General features: G+C 38.9%; 1 protein-coding gene, 1 long non-coding RNA gene and 1 pseudogene across 7 annotated transcripts in view; 1 reads left to right on the top strand and 2 right to left on the bottom strand.

Annotated features, from left to right (window-relative positions):
• LOC309661983 (proline-rich protein 11 pseudogene) overlaps positions 1-16,945 on the top strand; it is a 367,415-nt pseudogene extending 350,470 nt beyond the window's left edge. Inside the window, exon 2 of the transcript XR_014268393.1 lies at positions 6,304-16,945. The product of XR_014268393.1 is annotated as a proline-rich protein 11 pseudogene (transcript). The remainder of the gene's footprint in view (positions 1-6,303) is intronic.
• PDS5A (PDS5 cohesin associated factor A) overlaps positions 1-21,006 on the bottom strand; it is a 125,751-nt gene that overhangs the window by 85,703 nt on the left and 19,042 nt on the right. The window lies entirely within an intron of this gene.
• LOC309662016 overlaps positions 11,951-21,006 on the bottom strand; it is a 26,736-nt gene continuing 17,680 nt past the window's right edge. The window contains exon 2 of the long non-coding RNA XR_014264427.1: positions 11,951-20,945. This is a non-coding gene — a long non-coding RNA (uncharacterized lncRNA). The remainder of the gene's footprint in view (positions 20,946-21,006) is intronic.

The following is a 21,006-nucleotide window of genomic DNA, read 5'->3' as shown; positions in this document are numbered from 1 at the left end:
CACAGAAACGAAGACCCAACACAGCCATAAATAAATAAATAAATAATTAATTAAAAAAAAACAAACAAACCACTATTTGTAAAAAAAAAAAAAAAAATACTGAGTTCTCTGATCCACAAATACGGCATATGTCTCTACTGATTTAGGTTTTTCTCTTCCAGACTGACTGAATATTGGGACAATCACTGCATCCTTCTGGAAGGATACGCTCTATGTTGCCACACACTGTACATTTCCATCACAATGCTTATCTCACTGTGCTCTCTGCTTTCCTATTTATTGTCTCTGCTAGGGCTATGGCTGCACCCTGTTTATTTCTATACCTTCGGCACAAAGACTTTGGTTTGACATATACTCAATAAAAGTTTGTTGAGTGGAAAAAAATGTCTTCCAGCATTTATTATGTAGTTTTCAGTGTATTGGTCTTGTATATTTTGTTACTTCCAACTATTTACCTTTTTGGATGCTATTGCAAATTTTAAAAACTTTGCATTTTCCAACTGCTGGTTCCTATTACATAGATGCAGTCAATTTTTGCATACTGAGCCCTTCACACTGCTACACAGCTTTACTGGTTCTAGTAGCTTGTTTATGCATTTCTCAGGATTTTCTATAAATGCAATATCATTAACAAATAAGGACAGTTTAATTTTATCTTCTCTAATTTGTATGCCTTTTATTTTTTTTCCTTATTGTGCTAGCAAAACCACGATATTGAACAAAAGTGAGAGCAGACATTTTTGCCTCTTTGAGATCTTAGAAAGCATTCAGTCTTTCACCATTAGTATTAAGTTAATGGGTTTCTGTAGATGCCTTTTTATCAGGTTGAGAAAGTTTTACCTTCTATTCCTAAGGTGCTGTTAGTTTTTATGAAGAATGTGTTGTATTTTTTTTCAGATACTTTTCCCACATCTGTAGGGATGATAACATGTTTTTCCCAATTTACACTAGTGTTAATATGTGGAAATAAATTGATTTAATTTTCAAATATTAAACCAAATTTGCACTCCTGGAATAAACCTGACATGGTGGTCATTAGGGGTGCATTGTGTTTTGCATGTGTGCGGTGTTTTTTTTTGTTTTTCGTTTTTCCTATTTTTGGTTTGTTTGGTTTGGCTGGCTGGATCTCCCCTGCTAATATTTTGTTGTTCATTTAGGCTCTTGGTCTACAGATTTCTTTTCTTGTAATATGTTTTGCTTTGGTATCAAGGTAATATTGGCCATATAAAGTGAGCTGGAAGTGTTCACTCTTCCTGTTCGCTTAGTTTGTGTCGGACTAGTATGCTTTTTTCCTTAAGTGTTTAATAGAATTCATCAATGAAGTCATCTGGGTCTTTATTTGTGGGAAAGTTTTTAGCTGCAAATCTAGTTTCTAAAATCAGTATAAAGGGACTTCCCTGGTGGTGCAGTGGTTAAGAATCTGCCTGCCAATGCAGGGGACATGAAGCCCTGGTCCGGGAAGATCCCACATGCCATGGAGCAACTAAGCCCGTGCACCACAGCTACTAAGCCTGTGTTCTAGAGCGCTTGAGCCACAAATACTGAGCCCATTTGCCACAACTACTGAAGCCCGCATGCCCAGAGCCTGTGCTCCGCAACAAGAGAAGCCACCGCAATGAAAAGCCGGCACACTGCAATGAAGAATAGCCCCTGCTCGCCACAACTAGAGAAAGCCCATGTGCAGCAACGAATACCCAATGCAGCCAAAAATAAATAAAATTTAAAAAATAAGATAAAACCAATATAAGGTGGGACTTCCCTGGCGGTCCAATGGTTAAGACTTTGCTCTTCCACTGCAGGGGGCACAGGTTCCATCCCTGGTTGGGGAACTAAGATCCCTCATGCTGTATGGAGCGGCCAAAAACAAAAACAAAAACAAAAACTGTACCCTGAGTGCCTAGCCCTTTGTCTAGCATAGAGTAGCTCCTAAGTGAATATTTCTTGCCCTTGAGCAGGAGTGATAATCAATCACAACATCTGCCAAAAGCTAAGTGACCAGTTATCACCTGCAATGTATAATAGTTAAAATCAGTATAAAGCTATCAGGTTTTCTATTTCATCTTAAGTCAGTTTCGGTAATTTGCATTTTTCCAGAAATATATCTATTTCATTTAGGATACTGAATTTACTAGCATTAACTTGCTTATAATATGCCCTTATTACCCTTTTTTTTTAATCAATTTTTTTTTTTAAATTACACTATACTAGGTGTGCTTTATTTATTTATTTATGGCTGTGTTGGATCTTCGTTTCTGTGCGAGCGCCTTCTCCAGTTGCGGCAAGCGGGGGCCACTCTTCATCGCGGTGCGCGGGCCTCTCACTATCGCGGCCTCTCTTGCTGCGGAGCACAGGCTCCAGACGCGCAGGCTCAGTAATTGTGGCTCACGGGCCCAGCTGCTCTGAGGCATGTGGGATCTTCCCAGACCAGGGCTCGAACCCGTGTCTCCTGCATTGGCAGGCAGATTCTCAACCACTGCGCCACCAGGGAAGCCCTTTACTTTTTTTTTTTTAATTTTTATTTATTGATTTATTTATTTTTGGCTGTGTTGGGTCTTCGTTTCTGTGCGAGGGCTTTCTCCAGTTGCGGCAAGTGGGGGCCACTCTTCATCGCGGTGCGCGGGCCTCTCACTCTCGCGGCCTCTCTTGTTGCGGAGCACGGGCTCCAGACGCGCAGGCTCAGTAGTTGTGGCTCACGGGCCTAGTTGCTCCGCGGCATGTGGGATCTTCCCAGACCAGGGCTCGAACCCGTGTCCTCCGCATCGGCAGGCAGACTCTCAACCACTGCGCCACCAAGGAAGCCCTACCTTTTTTTTTAAAGACAGGTTTATTGAGGTAAAATTACATAAAATTCACTTTTTAGTGTCCTATTCTATGAATTTTGACAAATACACAGTTGTGTAACCAACATTACAATCAAGGCATAGACTACTTCCATCGCCCTAAAAAGTTCCTTTGTGTCCCTGTGAAGTCAACCCTCAGCTGCTTCCTTAGCCCTTGGCAACCCCTGATCTGTGCTGTCTGGCAATCCCTGATCTGTGATATTCTGTGATTCCAGAATATCACATAAATGGAGTTACACAGTACATTGCTCTTTGGATCTAGCTCTATCCCTTAACATAATGCATCTGAGATCCATTCATGGTGTACATATCAGTAATTCATTCCTTTTAAGTGCTGAGAAGTATTCCATTGGGAATATAATTCCCAATTTAATTGGGAATTCCATTGTGTTCAGAGCCAAAGAAGACAGACACAAATGGGGAGCAGGGTAGATTAAAAAGGACACAAGGAAACATATGGAGGAGATAGATCCATTCATTTTCTTGATTGTGATGATGGTTTCAAGGCTATATATGTACGTCAAAACTTGTCAAATTGTTTTGCCCTGACAGCAACTCTCTGACACCAACTGGATGTACTACATTTCAATTCAGTTCTAACACTAACTACCTGGAGTTAGCACAGACCCCGCAAGTTAAAGAGCAAAAAATTCCTTTACAAAACTCTCCACACTTCAGATGACACATGCAAGTCCTGGGGGCCGCCTGCATTTGTGATAGGCCAGTTATGACTTTAGGGCTTCCTACAATACCCTCAGGTTCAGTAATTTGCTAGAATGACTCACGGAACTCATTGAAAGCATTATACTTATGATTACAGGTTTATTATAAAGGACATAACTCAGGAACAGCTAGACAGAAGAGACGCATAGGTCAAGATCTTGTGGAGAGAAGGCAGGGATGAAGAACCTCCATGTTCTTTCCTGGTGGATCTGACACAATACTCTCCTGGCACATCAATGTGTTCATCAACCAGGAAGCTCCTCCTGGTTTCCAGAGGTTTACTGGGCTTCCTTATGTGGGAATAATTAACTAAATCATTATCATTTCATTGAGCTAGGTCACTAGCCTCCCCCGACCCCTCCCAGTTGTCTGAAAATTCCAAATCTCCAACATTTTGGTGACCAGTCCCTTCCTGAAGCTATCCAGGAAGGGGGCCAAGAGTCACCTCATTAACGTAACAAAGATACTCCTATCACTCAGGAAGTTGCAAGGGTTTTTGAAGCTCCGTGCTAAGAACTGGTGACAAAGACTAGACTAGATATATATTATAGTACATACTTCAAACATGTGCAACCTATTGTATTTCAATTATAACTCAATACAGTTGTTTTTTTAAAAAGGCACTGTTTTGGGGGAAAAACAGTAAAGTAAAAGAACTTCAAAACCTCACTGGTAAAAATTAACTTTTAAAAAGTCCAACATAGAAAATGAAAACTCTGATTCACTGTTAATTAGAATGTAAATTGGTACAACCACTTTGGTGTTTTCGGTAAGTAAAAGATATGCATACCCAATGGCCCAACAATTTCACTAATGTCTAATGTCTATGCCCTAAAGCAGCTTGTACGTGTACAATAGAACATGCATACAAGTATATTCATAGCAACGTTGTTTGTAAAAGCCAAAAAACTAGAAGTCAGTGGCAAGAGAGGATTGGTTAAGTAGTACAATAGAGTACTTAGTATACAGCAATAAAAATAATTGAAAAACACATAAGCAATAACATGGATGAAGCTCAAACATAATACTGAAAAAGATGCGTACACAAGGAACCATACTATATGATTCCATTCATATAAAATTCAAAGCTGAAACTAGAAAAAACTAAACTATATTTTTAGAGATTTGTACATAGACAGTGACACTATAAGAAAACCAAAGAGACTGCATTTATATAGTGGTTATGAAAGAAAAAGTTTATGACTGGGAGGTACACACTAGACTTTAGGCGGTGCTGATGATATTCTGAAGGTGTTGATAGTCTATTTCTTTCTTCATATGTTCACTTTATAGTTACTTGTTAAACTCTACATATTTTATGTACTTTTCATATGTTCACATATAAATATATATACACACACAAGACCCACCATAATATATGTATATGCATTTAATAAAATAGTTAATAGCTACTTTAATTATAATAATAGTTAATAATAGTTAAATTTTTAGGTATGGTAATCATAGTATGATTTTTTGAAAATATAGTACCTTATTTTTTAGGAATACATTCTGAAATAGTAATGAAATGCTATCTGAGATTTGCTTCAGGAGTTCATTGTTCTCTTTTCTTCACTTTTGTTTTTGTTGAAGTTTTTCCATAATAAAAAATGGAAAAGTTAAAAAAAATTACATGTACCATAAGAATCTTAGATTCCTTTTAAAGGAGCTAATCTTATCACCTTTGGGGGGCAGGGCCACCACCTGGCATGCAGGATGTGGGATCTTAGTTCCCAGTCCAGGTATCAAACCCATGCCCGCTGAAGTGGAAGCAAGGAGTCCTAACCACGGGACCGCCAGGGAATTCCCTAATCATATTTTAGATAATGTAGACTTCAGAAATTTTCCATTTAAAAATAAGAGAAGGGGATTACCCTGGTGGTGCAGTGGTTAAGAATCCGCCTGCCAATGCAGGAGACACAGGTTCGAGCCCTAGTTGGGGAAGATCCCACATGCCGTGGAGCAACTAAGCCCGTGTGCCACAACTACTGAGCCTGCTCTCCAGAGCCTGTGAGCCACAACTACTGAGCCCACGTGCCACAACTACTGAAGCCCACGCACCTAGAGCTCGTGCTCCGCAACGAGACGCCACTGCAATGAGAAGCCCACGCACCGCAACGAAGAGTAGCCCCCACCTGCCACAACTAGGGAAAGCCCGTGCGCAGCAACAAATGCCCAAAACAGCCAAAAATAAAGAAATAAATAATTTAAATTGAACAGACTTGTGATTTAGTCAAAAAAAAAAAAAAAAGAGAAGGTGTGGGGAGGGGGATTGTTAATTGAAGAAATACAACGGGTTAATGGCAGGTCTAGGACTGATAATTAAATCCAGGTCTCAAGATTACTAATCTAATAGTTTCCAGGACACCATTTTAATTCTCACATGCTTTTACATTATCAACATTTTTCTCATATTTTACTTGCTTATTCTCTTTCCTGCACTAGACTTAAGTTTTGCAAAGGTAATAAAATGTATTCATTTATGTAGTACCAGAATCTATAAAACTACGCCTTATACACAGTGCTCGGTATTTGCTGAATTATGAATAAACTGACTAGTTCAGACAATCTCTACATGTACACTAACCTTCCAAGAAAAAAAAAATCCACATGAGAACATGTAAGTTTTGGAGTTAAATAAGCCTTATAGTTTTTATATTAATATGGTGCTTCACTCTGTAAATATACACATGGACTGCCAGATTAGAATGAGCACTGAGGGACTTCCCTGGTGGCACAGTGGTTAAGAATCCACCTGTCAATGCAGGGGACACGGGTTCGAGCCCTGGTCCGGGAGGATCCCACATGCCGTGGAGCAACTAAGCCCGTGCGCCACAACTACTGAAGCCCATGCACCTAGAGCCCGTGTTCCGTAACAAGAGAAGCCCGTGCACCGCAACGAAGAAGAGCCCCCACTCGCTGCAACAGAGAAAGCCCGCAGGCAGCAACGAAGACCCAACACAGCCAAAAATAAATAAAATAAAATAAATTTATTTAAAAAAGAATGAGCACTGAGCTATTTGCCAATATGCACTCCTTTCCGGTTTCATATAATTATTTTTAACATAAATCCTTTTATCTAATATACATTTGAGGTGAAACCTGAGAGAAGCAGGCGAGGCAGGGGTAGTTAATGCATAAGCCATTACAACTACAAAAATTAGGGAATTCCCTGGCAGTCCAGTGGTTAGGACTCCATGCTTCCACTGGAGGGGGCATGGATTCGATCTCTGGTTGGGGAACTAACATCCCGTAAGCCGTGCGGTGTGTCCAAAAAAAAAACCCAAAAAACAAAAAACACAATTACAAAAATTGTAAGTCTACCTAATACATATTCGATGATAATTTTAGAAGTGTGCTCACAGCAGAGCAACTTTGGGGCCTAAAGCTCAAAGTTCAAGTGACACAGTGACTAAATTATCACATTAATAGTATGTCTTGATTTTTTTATTTTATTTTATTTTTTGAATTTTTCTTTATGGCGAGGGAGATGCCACTGCCGGGACTCCATCAAATCCCCAGACTCTTAGCCTAGAACCATGCCCAAGTTCAAGCAATGAAGAATAAAGCTAAAAGCCAAAGTGAAAAGATTTTTCAAAAGAAAAGAAGCCTCTAACTTTCTGTCTAAGCTAGTTACACCTCCCCCTCCGCCACCCTCACCAGAAAGAGTGGTTATTCCTTCAACAGATACACCCCTTAGCAGAAGCTGGCTAAGACCATCCTGGAACTTCAAATTTCCCAATTTTAAAGATGCAGTAAAGCTTTGGACAAATAGAGTATGGTCTACATACAACTGGTTTCAGAACTGCATGGCCCGGAGTTTGGAAGTATTGAAAGACACCATCTTCCCATCCCGTTTCTGCCACCAAGAACTTCATAGTCTAAAACAATGGTTTCGCGTTTTGGAAAATGAATTACGCAAGCTCCAGGAAGCACTGAAGGCCGTCTCAGAAAATTCTTCCTGTCCAAGCTGTGGTCAGATGTGTCACATGCGTGGTAAACTTACAAATGTGCCTGCATGTGCTCTAACCACCCCTGGAGACTCCGGGGCTGTACTTTCCGCCTCACTGCCACAGCCAGCCAGTCATCTTCCTCCGCCCCTGCCTCCGCCTCCACCACTGACAGCACCTTTGCTGCTCAGAAAATCTGATCTCACTAAAGCACTTCAGGCTGGACCATTAAAAAAAAGTGGACCCATGCAGATAACAGTTAAAGATCTACTGACTGTGAAATTAAAGAAGACACAGAGTTTTGATGAAAGGAGGAAGCTTGTACCATCACCAAAGGCACAGAATCCACTAGTTACTGTCTCTGACCTGCAGCGCGTTTCCCTGAAACCGAAGTCCAAAGTGTTATACACTCAAGTTACAAATGTCTTCATTACTCCTGGTAAAAGCCAGTTAGAACTGCGGAAACTACTCAGAAAAGTCGATGTAGAGAGGAGCCCAGGTGGAACCCCACTTACCAATAAAGAAAATATGGAAACAGGAACTGGGCTGACCCCAGTAATGACCCAGGTCTTGAAGAGAAAGTTTCAGCTGGCTCACCCTAGAAGCCCAACTCAAACTCTGCCACTTTCTACAAGCACCTTTGATGAACAAAACTGATGCCACCTCTGCCTGACTCCATATGATGATCCATAAAATATACAGAAAATATTACCCCAATCCTTTTTTTAATGTAGTATGTCTAAGTAATTATATTAATATATAATTCATTTGAAGAATTAAAATATGTATGGAGCCCAAACATACTGTAGCAGAAAGCGAGTATTAGGATATTTTCTAGTTTACATGATCAATAATAGAACAGATGGGAAAATGCAATCCCGAAAGTGATGTTTATCCTGGAACTACCCAACTTAGGTTGGGGAGGTTATTCAAGTTTAACTAGATAACTCTAATTTTTACTCTATAGGTGCAGTTATGACATTAAGAAAATAACCTGGTGCCCATTCATCTTGGGTATTCTCAGGTAATTGAAAAGTAAAGTATTTCAGCCTGTAAAGCTCATGCACTCATTAAGTGCTACAAACTTAACCAAAAAAAACAGACCCTCTAGATTTTATTTCTGTTCCCTATAAGCAATTAAGAAGTAACACCATCCCCCATTCAAACCTGTTCGAAAAGAATTTGAAGCAAAAACTCCAATGTGACCTTAAAAATTAGAATATCACGGGACTTCCCTGGTGGTACAGTGGATGGGACTCCGCGCTCCCAATGCAGGGGGCCCGGGTTCGATCCCTGGTCAGGGAACTAGATCCTGCATGCATGCTGCAACGAAGAGTTCACATACCGCAACTAAGGAGCCCACATGCTGCAACTAAGAAGCTGGCGAGCTGCGACTAAGGAGCCGGCGAGCCAAAACTAAGGAGCCCTGGAGCCACAGCTAAGGAGCCTGCCTGCTGCAACTAAGACCCAGCGTAACCAAAAAAATAAATTAATTAATTAAAAAAAAAAAGTCTTTCCATTGTACCTACGTTGTAAATTCCTTTTAAGAAAACTTCAGTATTCTGAAGTGCCCAGACTACTCTTCTCGAAAGTAAGTTACCTTCATATTAATACAGTTGATAAAACTGTATTAATACTCTAATACTCCATACTCTAGGCCCTTATTACATCACACCTGATTTTAGTCTCTTTAAGTCTCAAAATCAAACCCAGAGCTTCTAAGTTACTCTTAAAACATCTATTTTAATGTTATCCCAATAAAACAATGGTTTCCCACTGATAATACCTTATGGCATTTAAAACATCATAATTTATAATTTTATCTTACTTTTATGTGTAGGTATGTGTATATATATTTATATATATAAATGTATATATTTATAATATGTAAATATAAAATGTTTTGATTTCCACTCTCCACTCCAATCAAACTAGGTTTATTCATTACCTTCAAAAAGCATCCTGAGCATCTTTACAGCTTTGCATAGGAAAGAGTTCAACACTTGGTGAAAAAATATGTGAATATGTCATAGAATTGCTTCTACCCCTCAGTACTCTTATTAAAATCTTACCTGCTCTTAAAATTTTGGCCCAAATTCTGCTTCCTCTTCTTGAAGCCCTGCTTGACCCACTCTAGTCTGAAAGGATCACTGACTCCTTTGAACTGAAAACACTGTACCAATTACAAAGCAATTATCTTACAGTGTCTCCTTGCTGTGGTTATTAGTATAAAAATCATGTGTCCTCAAGAAGATTGTGATCTCCTAAGGGCTCTACATTTGTCTTATACAGTAAGATATAAATTCATATTTTCTGAAGGAATGAAACCTATTAGTGTACTTTTTGACACGCTCTAGACTTCAGTGGTTCATCAAGTCTGAGAACAGAAATCTCCCTAAAATTCTGATTCGTCAATAGCTATACAATCAATATATATTTCAAGACTAAGTGCTAATATTAAGATAAAACAAAAAATTAAAAATAGAACTATCATATGATCCAGCAATTTCATTTCTGGATATTTATCTAAAGAAAACAAAAACACTAACTCGAGAAGATATATGCACCCTCATGTTCATTGCAACTTTATTTACAATTGCAAAGATGTGGAAACAACCTAAATGTCCACTGATGGATGAATGGATAAAGAAATTGTAGACTCTGTATACATACATATGTGTGTGTGTGTGTATATGGAATATTATTCAGCCATTAGAAAAGAATGAAATCTTGCCACTTGCAACAACACTGATGGACTTAGAGGACATTAAGCTAAGTGAAATAAGTCAGACAGAGAAAGACAAATACCATATGATCTCTCTTATGTGTCAAATCCAAAAAACAAACAAACAAACAAACAACAGAGCATCAATACAGCTACTTCAATTTTAACAAATTGAGTTACTCTATGGAAAAAACTCAATAACCTATTTTTCTAATAAACCAATAGAGCCTACTTGAAGATACAATTTGTTTTGTTACTCATATACTTAGTCAAGGTCACTATTCTTTAATGAGAGAAGATTATTTCATACCTAAATTGTGTGGTATAGAAAAGTTAGATGCTACACATTTCACTGTACTCTTCCTGAGAGCTAAACCAAATTATATTTTTAAGACTCATTCTATCAGCCCCAAACCATTTAACAAGCATATACTACAAAATTACACTTCACAAAGATTCCTGAAAGTTTCTGAATTACAAGAAATGTTTTACTCCATTTATTTCCACCTTCAAGATAAGCTGGTACTGCTAGAGTTCTAAAAATACCCTGAATACTAGGGTTCTAAACCTGGACACTGACTGTAAAAGAGACAGTCATCATGGAAGCTATTTTTAGCTTTAAGGGAAATTCATAAGGTCCTAAAATATTAGCCTTAAAGACTGAGGGTCTGACCACTTTCACTGAGGTTTCAGAGGTTTTGACTTTCGGTTTAATGTAACCATAGATGTTCTCTAATTCCGAGTACTTGTGAGGCAGAAGACCAAAATGAGTGATGGCAACATGGCACAAATCAATTAGTTATTCTACAGTTTGATCCTCATAGAGAAAATTCGCAATTCAAAAGGCATATTTTTATAGGTGAATTATTTGTAATAGTACTAATGGCTAACATTTACTGATTTTTGCTATGTGCTGGGCATATTTCCAAGTAACTTAAATGTACTATTAACCCATATAATACAATGATTCTTTGTGGGAGGCATTATTAACATACCCATTTAACAGATGAGAAACTTAAGCTAAGTAATTTGCTCAAGGGCATAAAAACTCAAATCCAGGCAGTGTGGCTAATCACTCTTACCTACCTCTTACCATTCTTAATCCATACATTATATATAGTACAGTATAATATGATGAGTGGTTATCCAAAATGACTAGAGAAAAATAAAATATATACATATAGAGAGAGTATACTATAGAAACTACACTATATTATAGTGCTAGAACGACTATATGTGGTTATGTTCCCAGGCCAGCTCATAAAGACTACTTTTCTCACAACGTAGTTAGGTGAAGACTATGGTAGACAATGTAGATGTGGGTACATGGCTGCTTAATAGATGCCTTTAATATATTAATTTAACTTCCGGTTTTCTAACTTTCCTTTTCCTTGATAAAGGTGGATCATTTGCCCTATTCTTAAAATGATCAATCATCATTTAAGGTCTTTTTACTCAAAACATCGAAAAGATACATGCACCCCAATGTTTACAGCAGCACCCTTTACAATAGCCAGGACACAGAAACAACCCAAGTCCCCATCAACAGACAAATGGCTTAAGAAGATGTCACGCACGTGCACACACACACACACACACACAGAGAAATATTATTCAGTCATAAAAGAGAATGAAATTTTGTCATTTATAGCAACATGCATGGACCTAGAGAATATTATGCTTAGTGAAATAAATCCGAGAAAGACAAACACTATATGATATCACTTATATGTGGAATCTAAAAAGAATACAAATGAATCTATATACAAAACAGCAACAGACTCATAGAAAACAAACTTGTGGTTATCAGAGGAGAGGTGGGGGAGGGAGAAATTAGGAGTATGGGATTAACAGATACAAACTACAGATACAGTTTGTATTAACAGATACAAACTACTATACGTAACATATATAAGCAACAACAACTGTATAGCACAGGGAATTATACAATATCTTTTAATAAGCTATAATGGAATATAATCTACAAAAAAAGAAAAACCCACAATGAAAAGCAGCTGGTTTTCCTTAAGGTTAAATGGATTAAGATTTGGACAAAAGAAGGAAAGGAATAATGAGGTTCAAGCACACAAGTATATATATATATATGGGTAAAAAACACATGGAATTAATTATGGTTCAAACAGTGAGAGCCAGAAAATAAGCAATAGTAAGTACAGGGAAATTCCCTAGGGGCAAGATAAAAAGGGGTACAGTGGGAAAGACTAGATAGTGGCGGAGAAGCAGAATTGGGCAAAGTCTCCCTATTATCAGTTGCCCCAAAATACTTCTGCCCAGAAGAACTTGATGATTGCTAGAGAAAGGGAAAACCAAAAGCTGGTTCTTTGAAAAGAAACAAAATGGACAAACTTTTAGTTCGACTGACCAAGAAAAAAGAGAGAAGACTCAAATTACTAGATTCGGAAATGAAAGCAGGGCTATTACTACTGATCTTACTGAAACAAAAAGGATTATAAAGAAATTCTATGAACAATTATATGCCAATAAATTAGACAACTTAGATGAAGTGCATAAATTTCTAGAAAGACACAAACTACTGAAACTGACTTAAGAAACAGAACCTTAAAATTTGTGCATCACTGTTGTATACCTGAAACTTACATAATATTGTAAATCAACTATACTTCAATTAAAAAAAAATAGAAAATATGAATAAACCTATAACAAAGGAAGAGACTGAATTAACAATCAAAAACTAGAAACAAAGAAAAGCCCAGGCCCAGATGGCTTTATTGCTGAATTGTACTGAACATGTAAAGAATACCAATTTTCCCAGAAGTCTTCCAAACAATGAAAGATGGTAAAACACTTCCAACTCATTTTATGAAGTCAGTATTAACCTGATTCCAAAACTAGACAAAAATATCACAAGAAAACTACAGACCGGTATCTCTTATGACTATGGATGCAAAAATCTTCAACAGCATACTAGCAAACCAAATCTTCAAGATAAAAAGAATTCTATTATGACCAAGTGAGATTTATGCCAAGAATGCAGTGTTGGTTTAACATTTGAAAATCAATTAATGTAATACATTATATCAGTAGAATAAAAAACAACAATCACATGATGCTTAATAGATGCAAAAAAGCATTTCACAAAATCTGACACCCTTTGATGATAAAAATACTCAAGAAACTAGGAATAGAAGGGAAATTCCTCAACAAGAAAAGGGCATTCATGAAAAATCCACAGTCAATATCATACTCCAATGTGGAAAACTGGATGCTTAAGATTAGGAACAAGACAAGGATGTCTGCTTTCACCACTCCTGTTTGACATTATACTGAAGGTTCTAGCCAGGGCAGTTGGACAAGATAAAGACATAAAAGGCATCTATTATAAAAGAAGTAAAGTTATCTCTATTCACAGATTACATAATTTTGCACATAAAAACTCCTCCTAAGGAATTCATTAAAACCAATTAGAACTAATAAGTTTAGCAAAGTTGCATAATACAAGATCAATATACAAAAATCAATTAAATTTCTAAATACTTGGAATGAAAAATCTGAAAATGAAATTAAGAAAACAATTCCATTTACAATAGCATTAAAAGAATAAATTATATTAGGAATAAATTTAACAAGAGAAGTGTAAAATTTATACTCTGAAAACTACAAACACTGTTGAAAGAAATCAAAGATCTAAATAAATGAAGAAACAGCCCACGTTCATGGACTGGGAGACTTAGCATTGTTAAGATGGCAATAGTCCCCAGACTGATATATAGATTCAATGCAATCCTCATCAGAATCCAAGCTGACTTCTTTGTAGAAGGTGACATGCTGATTCTAAAGTTCATGCAGAATAGTTAATCCTGAGAAAGAACAAAGTAGGAGGATTCACATTTCCTGATTTCAAAACTTACTGCAAAGCAACAGCAATTAATATGGTGTATAAAGTTCTCATCACAGACCCCTGTGGAAGACAGCCGAGTAGAAGGACTTGTGCTCACCTCCTCTTGCGAGAGCACCAAAATCACAACTAATTGCTGAACAACCATTGACAGGAAGACACTGGAACCCACCAAAAAAGATACCCCACGTCCAAAGATAAAGGAGAAACTGCAATGAGATGGTAGGAGGGGCACAATCACGATAAATCAAATCCCAAAGCCATGGGTGGGCGACCCACAAACTGGAGAATAATTATACTACAGAAGTTTTCCCACTGGAGTGAAGGTTCTGAGCCCCACGTCAGGCTTCCCAGCCTGGGGGTCCGGCAACAGGACCAGGAATTCCCAGGGAATCTGCCAGTAGGATTTGACTGCAGGACTTCCACAGGACTGGGGAAAACAAAGTTCTCATCACAAGGAAAAGAAACATTTAAAAAAATCTATACAAGGGCTTCCCTGGTGGCGCAGTGGTTGAGAATCTGCCTGCTAATGCATGGGACATGGGTTCAAGCCCTGGTCTGGGAAGATCCCACATGCCGCGGAGCGACTGGGCCCGTGAGCCACAACTACTGAGGCTGCACATCTGGAGCCCGTGCTCCGCAACAAGAGAGGTCGCGATAGTGAGAGGCCCGCGCACTGCGATGAGGAGTGGCCCCCCGCTCCCCGCAACTAGAGAAGGCCCTCGCACAGAAACGAAGACCCAACACAGCCAAAAATAAATAAATAAATAAATAAAATTAAAAAAAAAAAAACTATACAAGATGATGGATGTTAACTAAACTCCCTGTGGTAATCATTTCACAATATATGTAAATCATGTGGTACATCTCAAACTTATACAACGCTGTATGCCAATTATATCTCAATAAAACTTGGGAAAAGTGTGGTACTGGGCACAAGGACAGACTTACAAACCAGTGGAATAGAATTAAGAGTCCAAAAAGAAACCCATACAGCAATGGTCAACTAATTTTCAACAAACGTGCCAAAGCCATCCAATGGGGAAAGAATAGCTTTTTCAATAAATGGTGCTGGAACAACCGGACATCCACATGCAAAAGAATGAACTTGGACGCTTACCTCAAACCATATACAAAACAAATTTTGACCAATTTAAATTTTTGAACAATTTGACCAAAACAGATTAAGGATCTAAATGTAAGAGCTAACACTATAAAACTCTTAGAAGAAAACAGTCATATATCTTTGTGACCTTAATTTAGGCAATGGTTTCTTAGATATGATACCAAAAGTGTGACAAAAAGAAAAACCAAAATAGATAAATTGGAGTTCATCAAGATAAAAAACATTTGTACTTCATAGGACATCACCAAGAAAGTGAAAAGACAACCCATAGAACAGAAGAAAATTCTTGCAAATCATATAACTATAAGGAACTCATATCCAGAATATTCATATATATGAAACACTTACAATTCAATAATAAGAAGACAACCCAATTTAAAATGGAAGAAGGATCTGAATAGATATGTCTCCAAAAAAGATACACAAATGGCTAATAAGCACATGAAAAGATTCTTGACATCATTAGTTATCAGGAAAACGCAAATTAAAACTACAATAAAACACCACTACACATCCACTAGGTTGGCTAGAATCAAAAAGTCAATTACACAGATAAGAAAATTGTAAGTGTTGATGAGCATGTGAAGAAATTGGAACCCTCATACACTATTGATGAGAATATAAAATGGTGCACTTTGGAAAAGTTTGTCAGTTCCTCAAATGAGTTACATATGACCTAACAATTAAGTAAAAATGTCTACACTAAAACTTGTACATGAGTATTTATAGCAGCGTTATTCCTAATAGCCAAAAGGTGGAATCAACCCAAATGTCCATCAACTGATGAATGGATAAACAAAATTTCATACATCCACACAATGGAATATTATTTGGCTGTAAAAAGGAATGAAGTACTGATGCTACAAAATGGATGAACCTTGAAAACATTATCTTAAGTTAAAGAAACCAGTCATGAAAGACCAACATGTTATATAATTCCAATTATATGATATGTGCAAATCAGGGAAATGTACAGAGACAGAAAGCAATTTAGTGATTGCTTAGGGCTGGAGGGGCATATAGGAATGACAGCTAAAGAGCAGGTGGTTTCTTTTTGAGAAGATAAAACTGCTCTAGGGCAGGGGTCCCCAACCCCCATTAGGAACTGGGCCACACAGCAGGAGGTGAGCGGCGGGCGAACGGATCGAAACTTCATCTGTATTTACAGCTGTTCCCCATCACTCGCATTACCACCTGAGCTCCGCCTCCTGTCAGATCAGTGGCAGCATTAGATTCGGAGTGCGAACCCTACCTACTGTGAACTGCGCAAGCGAGGGATCTAGGCTGCGCGCTCCTTATGAGAATCTAATGCCTGATGATCTGAGGTGGAGCTGAGGCGGTGATGCTAGCGCTGGGGAGGGGCTGCAAATACAGATTATCATTAGCATCATGAGACTTCACCTTCCAATGCAGGGGGTGTGGGTTTGATCCCTGGTTGGGGAGCTAAGACCCCACAGCCTCATGGCCAAAAATATCAAAACATAAAGCAGAAGCAATACTGTAACAAATGCAATAAAAAAGACTTTAAAAATGGTCCACATCAGGATTACTGGACTGAATGTCAATATTATGACATAGTATGAGTGTGTTTCATGTTTGGTAATTGCAATCATCGTTGCTTTTGTTGTGGTCATCCATGTACAATGCTTGGTGTCAGTCTATTTATCTCTTGTAAAAATAAAATACAGTGTGTGTGTGTGTGTGTGTGTGTGTGTGTGTGTGTGTGTGTGAAAAAAAAAAAAGGTCCACATCAAAAAAATCTTAAAAAAAAAATCCTATCAGTGAGTGGCAAGTGACAGTTAAGCTGCATCTGGTGGCAGGCTTTACAGTGGCAAGTGAGTGGAGGTACTTCAATTGTACAGCTGCATATGGTGGCAGGCTTTAAGTCAGAATCCGACACTTATTTTAGTCTGCGCGTGGCCCACCATTATTTTATTTACCACTTCCATCCGTGCCTCTTTCCCACACTGTGCACTTGTCTCAGTCAGTTTGGTAAGCCCACAAGCTAACCCTAGACAAAATGAGTAAAAAACAAACACCACTGGAGAGCTTCTTTGAAAAGTGGGAAAGACCCAATGATGAGACAGCAGAAGACTCTAAGACTGCCAACAAAAAGAAAGCTGCATTTAAAAGAAAATACCAAGAGTCCTACTTAAATTACGGGTTCACTGCAACAGGTGATTCACATTCTCCAAGCCCGCTTTGTGTAACATGTGGCGACCGGCTACCCAACGAAGCCATGAAACCTTCAAAACTGCTTTGCCACATGGAGACCAAGCACCCTGCATTAAAAGACAAGCCTTTGGAATTGTTCAAAAGAAAAAAAATGTGAACACAAAGAACAGAAGCAATTACTGAAGGCCAACACTTCATCAAATGTGTCTGCACTGAGAGCATCATTCATAGTGGCTAACCACATTGCTGAAGCTAAGAAGCCCTTTACTGTCGGTGAAGAGTTGATCCTGCCTGCTGCTAAGGACAGTTGTCATGAACTTTTAGGAGAGGCTGCAGTTTCAAAGGTGGCACATGTTCCTCTTTCGGCTAGCACCATAACTAGACAAACTGATGAAATAGCAGAGGATACTGAGGCACAATTGTTAAAGAGGATTAACGAGTCACCATGGTACGCAATCCAAGCTGACGAGTCTACCGATGTTGACAACGAGGCAACAATGCTTGTTTCTGTGATATATATTTTTCAGGAGGATGTGCATGAGGATATGTTATGTGCACTTTTGTTGCCAACCAACACCACAGCTGCAGAACTATTCAAGTCTTTGAACGATTACATATCAGGAAAACTGAACTGGTCATTTTGTGTTGGTATATGCATGGACAGAGTGGCTGCCATGACTGGACGGCTTTCCGGTTTTACTACTCGGGTCATAGAGGTCACTTCTGAATGTGAGTCTACACGCTGTGTCATCCACAGAGAAATGCTGGCTAGCCGAAAAATGTCACCTGAACTTAACAACATTTTACAGGATGTGATTTAAAATTATCAACCACATTAAAGTACATGCCCTTAACTCACGTCTGTTCATGCGGCTCTGTGAGATGGCTTTCTAAAGGTAGATCACTGGACAGAGTTTTTGAGTTAAGAGAGCCGCTCCAGAGATTACTTTTAGAAAAACAGTCACCAGTGGCAGCATATTTCAGTGACAAAGAATGGGTCGCAAAACTTGCTTAGCTGTGTGACATATTCAACCTGCTCAGTGAACTCTATCTGTCACTTCAGGGGAGAATGACAACTGTGTTCAAGTCGGCAGATAAAGTGGCTGCATTCAAAGCCAAACTGGAATTACGGGGTCGACGAGTGAACATTGGGATTTTTGACATGTTTCACACGTTAGCAGAGATTTTGAAAGAGACTGAGCCAGGGCCTTCTTTTTCCCAGCTGGTGCATCATCATCACCTATCTCAGCTTTCAGAAGAATTTGAGCATTACTTCCCAACCACAAAAAGACCCCCGAACTGGGAAGGAATGGATCTGCGACCCATTTGTGAATAAGCCAGGTGAATCGACTTTGTCCGTGTGAGAAGAGGATCAACTGCTTGAGATGGCAAATGACGGTGCCCTTAAAAATATGTTTTAGACAACTTCAAATCTCCATACCTTCTGGATTAAAGTCAAGGTGGAATATCCTGAGATTGCCACAAAAGCACTGAAAAGCCTGCTTCGATTTACAACATCCTATCTTTGTGAAGCAGGGTTTTCTGCAGTGACAGCAGCCAAAATGAGATTACAGAGTAGACTGGACATAAGCAAGACACTTCGGGTGTCACTGTCTCCCATCATCCCAGATGGGACCACCTAGTCGCAGGAAAACAAGCTCAGGCCTCCCACTGATTCTGCATTATGGGGAGTTGTATAATTATTTCATTACATATTAAAATGTAATAATAATGGAAATAAAGTACACAATAAAAGTAATGCACTTGAATCATACTGAAACAATTCCCTTGCCGTCCGTGGAAAAATTGTCTTCCACAAAACCGGTCCCTGGTGCCAAAAAGGTTGGGGACCGCTGTTCTAGGGAATTCCCTGGCGGTCCAGTGGTTAGGACTCTGCACTCTCACTGCTGAGGGTGCGGGTTCAATCCCTGGTTGGGGAACTAAGATCCCGCAAGCCACACATCGCAGGTTGCACGTATCTGTGAATATACTAAAACCAGTGATTGTACACTTTAAATAGGTGAACTGTACACTTTAAATTGGTGAATTGCATGGTATACGAATTACCTCTCAATAAGGATGTTTTTAAAAAAAGACAATACAGATGAATAAAAATGAACTGGAGAGGACTTCCCTGATGGCACAGTGGTTAAGAATCCACCTGCCAGTGCAGGGGACACGGGTTCGATCCCTGGTCCAGGAAGATCCCACATGCTACAGAGCAACTAAGCCCACGAGCCACAACTACTGAACCTGCATGCCGCAACTACTGAAGCCCGCACACCTAGAGCCCGAGCTCCGCAACAAGAGAAGCCACCGCAATGAGAAGCCCGTGCACTTCAACGAAGAGTATCCCCCGCTCACTGCAACTAGAGAAAGCCCCCGCACAGCAATGAAGACCCAACCAACGCAGTCAAAAATAAATAAATTAATAAATAAATTTATTTCAAAAAATGAACTGGAGAGATAAAAGCCTCACATCTTTCCACAAAAATATTCTTTTAAATGTTAAGGTCCCTTTAAGGCAATGAAAAAGGTTCAACTGAGAGAGCTGTGATTTATAAGCCACCTTCCAACATCAGGAAAGAGAATAACTAAAAGGGAAGACACATAATCGCCCTAGACAATGTAAGCCAAGTAAGCTACCCATGGCTTTTTCTATATAACCACTGGGCACTGACATCTATAGCATATAGACTTCTCTTCCTTCTGTAAGTTCTAAGCAAACATTGAGGGACAAAAAAGAGTCACCCAGAGAAACTAAGGGAGACTGCAAAGGTTCAAAGACAGGACAATCTTCTGCAAGGCAAAATGCATGCCTTTTATAAAGTGAAAAAGTCCCAGGGAATTTTAAGACCACAAAACTAAAGCCTAGGCCTAGGGGGGGAAAACACATTAGCTTGTAGTGTGTGTAGTCTATAACCCTTAACTATGACTACGGGGGAAGGAGGGAGAGAGTCTAAACATACCCATTCTCAACAGAGGAAAAAACTTCAAAGAAAAGATTTTATATAGGTTACATTGTTGGTAAGAAGAGGATCCAGGATTTAGATGTAAATCTTCAGATTCTCAATTCAGAATTCCCAGACTAAGAATTTAAATTTACAATTCACTCTAGATCAAAGACCCAATTAATATCCCAGCATTATAGTTCCTTATTGACAGAGTGACTACATGCCCCAATTTGCCTCAAATAGTTCATACCTGTTGTCTCAGAATTACTGAAAGCATCTCTCACTAACTTATCAATGTTTTTCATCTTCATCCTACTTGAGTCACATCTTGAACCTCATTACAAACTGTTTTACCTCTTAAAAAGTTTCCTTTTTAGGGACTTCCCTGGTGGTCCAGTGGTTAAAAATCCCTTTTTAGAATGTTCCACCCTTAACTCCTTCATTTTTTATTCTCACTAAGTCTACTCATTGCCTTCAATATGAATTCTAAATCTTCAATCATATTCTACAGGCCCCTCCTGCCTTACTTACCTCCCCTGTCTGCCTACACCCAAGAGTAGCCATTTCGGACTTCCCTGGTGGTGCAGTGTTTAAGAATCCGCCTGCCAATGCAGGGGACGCAGGTTCGGGCCCTGG

This window comes from Balaenoptera physalus (genome assembly GCF_965194825.1).
Source record: "Balaenoptera physalus genome assembly, chromosome: 5".
Taxonomy (NCBI): Eukaryota; Metazoa; Chordata; class Mammalia; order Artiodactyla; family Balaenopteridae; genus Balaenoptera; species Balaenoptera physalus.
The sequence above is the reverse complement of the archived record's forward strand: the minus strand, read 5'-3'. Positions and strand labels throughout refer to the sequence as shown.